We start from the raw sequence: 11354 nt of genomic DNA, 5'->3' as shown, positions 1-11354 counted from the left end.
CCCTTATAGCCTCATCTCATTCTCACAACAATACTCTGTCGCAGTTGTTATCTTCATGAGGATTTTATCTCCTAAATAAGTTAGTATCCCTGTTTTACAGTTGGAGAAACAGGTTCAGAGAAGTGAAGGAATACCTTCCTCCCACAGTTATGCAGCCAGGATTTAAATTCGGATCTGTCGGCCTTTAAACCCAAGCTCTCCATTCCCAAGCTTTTCTGCCTCTGACCCCTCCAAGTGTAAGCTTTTTCTCCTGGATTAAGGGGAACCAAGTGCCATTGCTCCTTCTGCCTGGTGAGAAGCCACTGGCTGTGGGTTCCCAGCTGCATGGCTTAGGCAGGGACTGGGGCTGCACCGGCAGCTTCAAGGGATCAGAAGTCCCAGTTTGGTGTTTGCCCTGAGACCTTGACATGCACCCCTGGGGGGAAGGGGTCACTAATCATTACTTATGACCCCTGAAATGGTCTAGGCCAGTGATCGGCAAACTGCGGCTCTCGAGCCACATGCGGCTCTTTGGCCCCTTGAGTGTGGCTCTTCCACAAAATACCACAAAATACCACGTATGGGTGCGCATGTACAGTGCGATTGAGACTTCGTGGCCCATGCAATTGAAACTTCATGGCCATACCAGTGGTCGGCAAACTGTGGCTTGGCAAACTGGCTCGGCAAACTGCGGCTCGTGAGCCACATGCGGCTGCTCTTTGGCCCCTTGACTGTGGCTCTTCCACAAAATACCGGCTCTTCCACAAAATACCGACTTCTGCGCATGGGCCACGAAGTTTCAATTGCACTGTACGTGCGCGCCCACACGTGGTATTTTGTGGAAGAGCCACACTCAAGGGGCCAAAGAGCTGCATGTGGCTAGCGAGACGCAGTTTGCCGACCACTGGTCTAGGCTGACGGCTAAAGAAAAAAAAAAGAAAAGGAAAACAAAACAAAACTAAAAACTTACTTAGGATTGACTGGGGATTCCCTCTTCAGGTTACAGGCACTTTGTTAGGAAAATAAAACCCCTCATTGGAAGCTCATAAGGACTTCACTTTGAGGACTGAACCTGGGTTCTAGCCTGGCTTTTGTTCCTAACCAGCTGTGTGACCTCGGTCAAGGAGTTTAACCTTATAAGCCTTTGTGAGTGGACAGAAAAATGGGCAAGAACACAATGCACTTAGGAAGGAAAGATCCACATGACGTCCAGAGAACGGGAGTCTGAGCTGGAGCATAGGTCACCCAGGAAAGAGGCTCCAGAGTTGCTAGTGGCTCTGTCCTCAGGAGCCGCTGAGGCCGAGAGGCACAGGAACCATGGGAATGAGAGAGGAAATCATAGACAAAGGAAGCATCCTTTTTCCTCCTGCAAGACGCCAAAGGAAGGCCCCATCACAGTCCTTCTGGAAAGTCGAGCAGTGGGCATCTAGAAACTCCCAGCTTCAGGAGGAACTAACTTTCTCCTTCCCTGGGCCTCCCTGTACCCAGTACACTCTTCTATCTCACAAGCGGTTGCACTTCCTTTTAGTTAAATGTCAACCTTCTTAATAGAAAGTGGACTCCTCGGAGGAAAGAAACTAGACTCCATCTATATGATCCTCAGCCCCTATACTGACTGACTGGCAACGCAGGCATCACATAATTGTCTGATAAGTGAACACATGGATGAATGGATAAGTCTCAGGTGAGTGGGAAGAGTTCCAATATCACAGAGGAGAGAAAACCTTTAAAGCTCATTACAAAAGAGGGGGTACATTCAAGAGGAAACAGGATCGCAAATGGGCTTGGGATATTTAGGAGCAGAAAAGCTAAAAGGAGCTGAGAACACCAATTCATACGGTCCCTGGGGCTGCCAGTGGCCACAGAATCCCTGATTGGGTAGACTCTACAGGCCATTCTCAGGCTCCTCGGAGAAGATGTAAAGGCAGATGGCATGCAGAGCTCAGGTTCAGTGTCTCTAGCTAGAGTGACAGTGTGTCTTGGTTTATACATATAGGGTGGGACAAAAGCAGGTTTCAGTTGTTCATAGGGAAAAGAATACAATAATAAATAATAGTATGAGAATAAACCCTGTGTTTTGAGTACTCACAACTGTGAACCTACTTTTGCCCCACTTTATATTTCCCTAAGGTAATTATTAATACCTCACAAGTGTCTTGGTCCTGGCTTGGATGACAAACTTTCTTTTTTAGGTGGTATCCACCCCTCCCCGCCCCAATCTTTGTTGTTGTTGAGATATAATTCACAGACCACAAAATTTACCCCTTTAAAGTGTACCATTCAGTGGTTTTTAGTTTATTGGCAAAGTTGTGCAATCATCACCACTATCTAATTGCAGTCCTTTTTTTCATCACCCTAAAAAGAAACCCATACCTATTTGTGGTCACTCTCCATTTTCCCTGCCCCCTCGTAACCCTTAGAAACTTCTAACTTACTTCCCATCCTTATGGATTTATCTATTCTGCACAATTCATATATTTAGATTCATACAATATGTGGCCTTTTGTGTCAGGCTTCTTTCACTTAGCACAATATTTCAGGGTTCATCCATGTTACAACATGAATAGGTACTTTGGACAATACATTATTTGGTCACTCTACATATGGCTGTTAATCATATTGTAGCCATTGCATTGTGGGTGTTTCCTTGGAGCCAAAGAGGAATTGAGATGAAGGAGTCAGGCTCAGATTGTCTTACTGAAGATGCTATTTGGTTGGCTCAGGCACAGTAACACTGAGAGGGGATAAAGCAGAGAAGGAGCCTCATTTAGGATACTGGACTCTTGAGTTGGCATTTGTATTGACTTCGAGGTCCTTGACTCCCTGACAGTAGTTACAGAGAACTGGCAACAGTCGAATCTATTGCAGCTTCTTGGAGAGAGCAGAACTTAATGCATTAAAAAATGAGCCGGGGGAGAAATGAACCACAGGCTCTGGATTTGAGCATTTGCTCAGCCACTGGCTTTGCATGTCTTGAGTAGATCCCTCCATTTCTAGTCTCTGTAAAATGAGTGCAGTGATAATAAGGAAAATCCCAAAGCTATTAGTTTTTAAGACACTTCACAGAATCTTCCAGTATTCTCTGGGCCATTCTATAGATATGTAATGCTGAGATCCACACACGCAGGGCAGGCTGGACCTTAGAAGGTATACATATGGCTTGCATTGTGTGGGGTTTTGAGCACTCTAATCAGTTGGGTAGTTTGTGTTCTATGCAGTTAGTTAGGTCAGAATAGTTTGGGTGTACCGGTGAGAAAATGTTATGGGTGTTTCTGCAGATACATGTCCACTTGTCTCATTTCCCCTAATGTGTTGAATTCCCAGGGCCAAGGGCCGATTTTTATACAGTTCTGTCTCTCCTATAATACCCATCACAAGGCCTTACCCAGACAGGAGCCCCATGTATAAAGGAAGGAAGGGGAGGGAAGGGTAAGCAAGTAATATCTGTTAGAGTGTGGAAGTATGTCCTCATCTTTAGGGGACTGATTAACAATCTGCCGAACACTTGGGCCCTGGGGAAAACCGAGGAGGGCAGGGCATGCCAGCCAGGCCTGCTGTGCTGAAAGCAGCAGACGGGTAATTTCCAAATGACCATTTCAAAGGAAGGTTGAATTTCTCCAAGATAAGAGGGAGAGCAGAGAGCATGCCTATATCTCTAACCCCCTAAGCTCACCGCCGTGATAACAGCTGTGGGGTTGGAAACCTAATGCTGATGAAAGAGTTAAAGGGTGGCTGCGGGCAGCTATCGGTGACACCGCTAGGAATTGAGCATGCTCCTGGAGCACGGCTGGGGACTGGTGTGACTCCATGAATAGAGGCCACTCTCAGGGAGTTTTTCCTGGAACAGAATGGGGTCAGGGAGCCGCTTGGGGAACAATGGTTGCCACCGACGAGCTGAATTTCTTACAATCACACACCATACCCCCTGATCAAATAGCTCCTTTGTCCGGCTGATATAAAAACATGTCATACAATGATGATTTGGAAGAATGACACGGGTTTGCCTTTCACAGAGATCAGAAGGGCTTGTTGTGCAGCAGGGGGAAAAACATCAGAGTCAAGGAAAACCCGGAGAATAAAAGGAGCAAATGGAAACAGACAGCCACAAAAAGAAAGGGCTGGGTTGCTCAAAAGGCGGGCAGGGCTTGGTTACCAGCGGGGAGACCAAGCAGCCAGGCAGCTCCACGGAAGGAAGAGCCTGCTGGCAGCCCGGTCATCAGTTTCACAGCGCCCCCTTGAAACTCTTGAGAAACTGGAAGAATTAAAGAAATAACAACTTGGAGGAAGAAATGGTCTGAGGTACTGAGACCAGAGGGAAGGTGAACGAACCTCAGCGATCATCTCACTCATACTGTTATTCTACAGATGGGGAAACTGAGATCCGGGGAGGGAGGGTGGCTTAGTCATTTACTTGGATTGTCTAGATGACAGCTGTTTCTCCTATTTCCCCGACTTTGAAGATGGAAATGTAGGAGCTTTTCAAGCTGTTCAGAGGGAAGGAATGAGCATTAGGCGTTGAACTGGGAGTCCTGCCTGAACCAGTGATTCCTTACATAATGGAACTCGTGCCGGGCAGTGCATTTCTGTGTGACTCCATGTTCCTATCTATAAAGCGAGGGCATTCCCGAAGCCAGCGAGGCAGCCATCAGTTCAGCCATCATTGTTAAATGCCTTCTGTGCATCCCACGCTGGGTGAGGGCACTGAAGAGAGGAGAAAGGGAGAAAGAACCTCATTAGAAAAATAAGCCACAGCCACTGGACCCAGCTAGGCAAATGCTGTTCAGACAGGCTGTGTGGACACCAAACCCTGCTTGTCGGCTGAGACCTGTAATTGAGGTGGGCAGGTTTCCTGTCTGTTTCGGGTAGGTCAGACTGAGACTTTGTTCTTCCAAGAGAGGAGGCTCATATAGCAAGATCCCTGCAGCTCCCAGCCATCAAGCAGGCTTACAAAGAAAATGACAATTGTTAATGTCACTAATTAACATTCGTCTTTAGTGAAGCAACTGTAAATGGATCTGAAGCCTTTATATTAGATTTCCCTAGAACGATGTGAGGTTAAAAAGCAGGAGTATTCTGTGTTAATATATTCTCTTTCATTCCCAGATCCTGAAACCCTTTACTAACAGATAGCCAGTTCTCAGTGCTACCCCTGCGGGGCATGGGGCAAGTGCCACTCTCCTGTTCCCCAGCTGGGAGGCCTGGGTCACAGAAAGGATCTAAGCCCTGTAGTGGGGAGTGGAAGCCGAGACTTTCACCCTCTTGTTCACTGCTCTGGCTTTGGACTAAAGAGCAAGGTGTTGGAAAGCAAAACTGGGAAAGAGAGAAAGAAAGAAAGAAAAAAAGAAAGAAAGAAAGAAAGAAAGAAAGAAAGAAAGAAAGAAAGAAAGATAGAAAGAAAGATAGAAAGAAAGAAAGAAAATCTGGAGATTAAACCAACCATGGATCTGGTATACCTTTGTGACAGAAAAGCAAAAAAGCTGTTATAGTTTAAAATTTTAATTTATTTGCTTGAATAGATAATACATATACATGGGTCTTTGAAAGGTACAAAAGAATAGAAACCATGTCTTCTACCACCTCTGTCTCTACATACCCCATCCCCTGCCCCAGAGAGGACCAGTGACCAGGTTCTTAAGAGCTAGTCTATGCATTTATGAAGATATATACATAAAACACTTTTCCTTTCTCACATTTGATATATAAACTATTCTGTACATACAGACCCTGTTAACATGAACATGATATGCACAGATAACCAGTGTTGGGAAGGCTCTAAGAGCCCAAAGGTTGTGACCGGGTCCTGGACAGGATGCCCCACCCTCTCCCATTGGAGCTGCTGGCTTCCTGTGCTCTGCTTTGGAGAAAGCGACAGGTGTGTGAGTCCCTCTGAGGATGCTAAAGAGAACTACCCCAAAATGTGGCTAGTTGTGGTCTCACAGTGATTTTCCCACATAAACAATGAAAGGTAAGAGGGCAGGGGGACACCACCCCAGAGCCTTCCCCCGAGAGCCCTTGGATGCGGTGCTTCCCTACAGGTTTGAGAGCTAACATTTCTCGTGTTTATGGCGCGTAGGCTCTTGAAAAGTGATGAGCGCTTTTTATACATTATTTTTGCTTAATCCTCATTGCCTTATTATCTCCATTGTGCCTCCGAGGAAATGGACGCTTAACTGAAAAGTGACAGAGCTAGGAAAACTTGACCCTAAGTCTGTGTCCTGCCTTCACACTTACTGCTGTGAGGCTCTTACCTCTGTCTGGTACCTGAAGCATCAAAGTCAAACTCCTCACCACCTGTACCAATTTCTGCCCCACGCCTAGCTCTGCGGCTCCTTGTCTGTCGCAGGCTTGAGTCAGATCAGATCACCGTTGATGCTGGTCCTTGCGCTCGTCCAGGCCTTTGCACAGGCGGTTTCTTTTGCTCTCCTCTCGCCTGGCAAACTGCCAGTGTGATTTCTTGAAAACGCCATCTGACTGTGTCACGTCACTATTTCTAACCGCTCTGATGTTCTTCACCACCCAATGTGATCAAGACCAACTTCAAACAGAGGATCTTCATGTTCTGGCTCCTACTCACCTCCCAGCTCACCTCTCCCACTTTCACCTCCTACTTACTGCTCCACACCCATGATGTATTTACAGTTCCCTAAACATGTTGGTATGTCCCAGGCCTTTGCATATGCTGTTCCTTTTCCCTAGAACACTCTTCCCACCTTCTCCTGTACCTTGCTAATTCCTACTTGTCCTTCTGATCATTGCTTAAGCCACATCTCCTCACAGGTCCTTTTCTTTACCCCTCATTCCAGGATATCTGTCTCCTCCCTCCCTCCCTCCCTCCCGCTCCCCCCCCCCCATATATGTTTTAAAATATCTTTTTTCTATACTATGAATTCCTTAATTCAGTGAACAAAGTAATTAATGTCCGGATCCCCAGGGCCTCACATAGGGACTTAGCACCAAGCCCATCTCAAAGAAATGAGTGATGAATGAAAGAACTGATAAATGGATGGATGGAAGAGCTAAAATTTAGAGTCCCTTAATGGGGCCTAGGTATTCAGTCTGACCTTAGACCCTTCCTTTTTTGCCAGCTGCTGCCTGATAGTCTTGCAATTATTCTCATTCTTTGGAACCTCTTCGCTGCAATGTGACCTTGTTTATGTGAGTCTACCTCTTTGAGACTCAGTTTCCTCAAATGTAATATGAGAAGGTAGGAGTACATGATCCCTACTGGCCATCCAGATCGAATGTTATGTGAATCCATGCTGCTTGCAAAGGAGGAGTTTTCCAAGCACTGTGTGCTTGCATGTGGGGAGAGCACCAATGGTGTTGGTGGTTGCAAAAGATTTTCAGAGACTCCAGCTTAACTCTCTAAATCAGAGGTGGGCAAACTATGGCCCACTGGCCAAACCCCTCTCACTGTCTGTTTTTGGATGGCCCACAAAATAAGAATGTTTTATACATTTTTAAATGATTGGAGAAAAAAATAAAAAGAATAATATTTTATGACATGTAAAAATCATATGAGATTCAAATTTCAGCATCCATAAATAAAGTGGTGTTGAAATGCAGCTACTAATTTGTTTAAGCATTGTCTATGCTGCTTTTGTACTACAACAGCAGAGTTGAGTCATTATGACAGAAACTCTATGGTCCTCAAGTCCTAAAATATTTACTGTCTGGCTCTTTACAGAAAACATCTGCCAAATCCTGTTCCCCCTTAAATCCTCAATATCTATAATAGCACTGTCCAATAGAAATATCATGTGAACCACATATGTAATTTTTAATTTTCTAGTAGCCATGTTAAAAAGTTACTTTTAAAAATAAGATTAACAATATATTTTATTTAACCCAATATAAAATATTATCATTTTGACATGTACTCAATATAAAAATTATTAATGAAATTTTACATTCTTTTGATTATATTAAGTCTGCAAAATCTGGTGTGTTTTTCGTACCTGCAGCACACCTCAATTTGGACTAGTCACATTTTCAGTGCTCAGTAGCCACATATGGCTAGTGCAGGGGTGGGCAAACTTTTTGACTCGAGGGCCACAATGGGTTCTTAAACTGGACCGGAGGGCCGGAACAAAAGCATGGATGGAGTGTTTGTGTGAACTAATATAGATTCAAAGTAAACATCATTACATAAAAGGGTACGGTCTTTTTTTTTTTTTTTTAGTTTTATTCATTTCAAACGGGCCAGATCCGGCCCGCGGGCCGTAGTTTGCCCACGGCTGGGCTAGTGGCTACTATATTTGACAGCTCAGAGCTATAAGATCAAGTCCAAACTCTTTGGACATGAAATTCGAGGCCCTTTGTTATTAGGCCTCGGCTTCATTTCTAAATGCTTCCTTAAAAGCCAGCCAGACTAATCCAATCTATGCCTCCTAAATCAGATACAATATTTTCTGCCTCCCTCTCTTCCTTCCTTCCTTCCTTCCTTCCTTCCTTCCTTCCTTCCTTCCTTCCTTCCTTCCTGTTACAGATTTATTCAGATATAATTCACATTCATATATTCCACCATTGACAGTGTACAATGAATGGTTTTTAGTATATTCAGAGTTGGGCACCATCAACACAATCAATTTTAAAACATTTCATCACCCCCAAAGAAACTCCATACCCTCATTCCCCACATCTTCCCCTAGCCCTAGGCAACTGACCATTAATCTACTTTCTGTCTCTAGGAAATTGCCTATGCTTGACATTTCATATAAATGGAAGAATACAAATATGGTCTTTTGTGATTGGCTTCTTTCACTTAGCACAATGTGTTCAAGGTTCATCCATGTTGTAACGTGTATCAGTTCTTCATGTGTTTTTATTGCTGAATAATATTCCATGGCACCTTTCTTTCCTGTATGCTCTCCTCCTCCAATAACTTTCCCTGAAAAGATTAACTCTAGGGTTCCAGCAAAAACCCAAGGAGAAAAAGAAAAATCTGCCCTTTCTAGTCCACAATGTTTAAGATGAAACATAGGATCTGTTCAGATTTGTAGAGGAAAAAGAGAAGATAAAGACTTTGTGAAATCATTATATTCCATTACAAATAATGTAGTTGGTAACAAAATATATTTTTAATATCCCTCAAAAAAAAACCCACTGCATGGTCCAAAGGGAAAAATTCAGCTCCAATTGTGGATGACTCTAGGATAGTGTAGTGTTTGGGCTCATTTGGTGCAGCAATAAACTGGACATAGCAACTCAGCCTCAGCTTAGAGACCCCCACAGAACAGGCCATGCGGTGTCTGACCTCAGTTCCAACTTCCCACCATCTGACACTCTGGCTGAGCTGACTGTCTGTTGACAGCTCCATGGGCAATGATCCCCAAAGCTCCTTACTTTCACAAGGAAAAAACAAACCACAAACACCTACTAAACTCCAACTCTTGTTCCTTCAGCTTCTAGGATTATGCTCTGGGTGATTCTGGCTCCTCCAGGACCCCACCCGCGTTTCCTGCTCCCCCCTCCTCTGGTTTAACCCCGTGCTCTGCCATGGCTCTTTCTTTTCTTCCTCTCTTCTGATTCTTCCTTTCCTCTTGCTCCCTCTTAATTCGTCCCTTTCCTTCTCACTCTCCATCTTTACCAGTCTCTTCTCCTTCTATCTCCCTCCTGTTCTCAAACTCTTCCCTCCTTTTCCACGTCTTGGTTGCTCCCATCTTTTCTCATCTCCCTCCACTGCCATCGCTTTTCCTCTCCCTTGTCTTTTCTCTCCGCGTGTCCCATGTATGTAGGTGGAGCTGGGAAGGCCCTTCGTCCCATCCCACAGGAGACAGCCAAGGACTTAGGGGTCATATTCGAGAGTGACCTTGGCTCCATCACCTATAGCTGCGGAACGATGAGCAGCTCTATATGTTCGATCCTCCTTCATAGGATCAGAAGTATACAAAGTGGCGTACAGTGTGCTCCCAATAATCTTCATTATTTGCAAGCCCACACTGGAGAGCAGGAGACCCTTCCCATGGGTCCCACCACCAGTCACCTCTATGATCTTTTTTTCTACCTTCTCCTCATGTTGGTCCCTCCTGCACCCCACACTCATTCTTTCTATTTCTAGAGGCCACCTTTGCTCTCCTCCAACACTTTCTATAGTTCCCCTCCCCTCTCACTTTCCCAACTTTTTTCTGAGCCCTTCCTCAAGCCAGAGCCTTACTGGGCAGCGCCAGTGGCTCCCTGACCCACTTTAAATCCAGTGACTCTGCAGGCCCCACCGTCCTGCTAACAGAAATATCCGCTCCACCTGAGCACCTTCTGATTGGCTGGCCCTGCAGCCAATGATTTCTTAGTTCCACTGCCCCCTGGTGCACAAGTGTACTGCAGTCACATGGCGCAGTCCTTTGAGGCCTGAGGTCAGTACTTTCTTTCCTTTTTTTTAATTTTGTTAATCCTCACCTTAGGATATTTTTTCCATTGATTTTTAGGGAGCGTGGAAGAGAGAGGGAAAGACAGAGAGAAACATTGAGGTGAGAGAAACACATTGATTGGTTGCCTCCTGCATGAGCCCCCACCAGGGCCCCAGCTGGGGAGGAGCCTGCACCCAGGTACATGCCCTTGAATGAAATCAAACCCGGGACCCTTTGGTCCGCAGGCTGCTGCTCGATCCACTGAACCAAACCGACTAGGACAAGGTCAGTGCTTTCTGATGGAACTGAGCACAGCTTGACCTGTAAAATGTCTTCTCCTCCACTTCCCCTCCTGTTTATTTTCCATGTGATCCTAGTCACTAGTCACTAATGCTTGCTATAGAAACTTTTGCAAGTACATAAAAGTAAAAACAGGAAATTTCTTTTCATGTCGCCCCTCTGTGATCCTAGTGGCTAGGTGGGTATGTGAGCTTATATGTATTATTGTTAAAACAGATGGATCCTGCTGTAAAAATTGAAGTAGTGATATAATAGGTAAATTTATTAATATTTTCTACATGCACTATGCTAAGTGCTATTTACATTTAGCACTGGTATGGCCATTACAATCACAGTAGGGTAACTGGCCTTACAAAGGCTAAGTAGTTTGTCCTAGATCTTGCTGTTGGTAAATGAGTGGTAGAGCCAGGATTTGAATCTGAGTCTGACTCTAGAGCTGGTGTACAGCTTCTTTCCTGTACAGGGTGGGTTTTACATGCAGCGTCTGTTCTCTCTCTGCCTTAGGAACAGTTCCCCTATCAGTGATGGCGAACCTTTTGAGCTCGGCGTGTCAGCATTTTGAAAAACCCTAACTTAACTCTGGTGCCGTGTCACATATAGAAATTTTTTGAGGGTAAGAGATCAACCGAAGGAATTGTATGCATGCATATAAGCATAACCAATGGACATAAGACACTGGGGGGTAGGGGAGGCCAGGGGATTGTCAAGGGCGGGGGGAAAAAAAGGACA

The sequence above is a fragment of the Myotis daubentonii genome, chromosome 13 (genome assembly GCF_963259705.1).
Source record: "Myotis daubentonii chromosome 13, mMyoDau2.1, whole genome shotgun sequence".
NCBI lineage: Eukaryota > Metazoa > Chordata > Mammalia > Chiroptera > Vespertilionidae > Myotis > Myotis daubentonii.
This window is presented reverse-complemented; position numbering follows the sequence as displayed.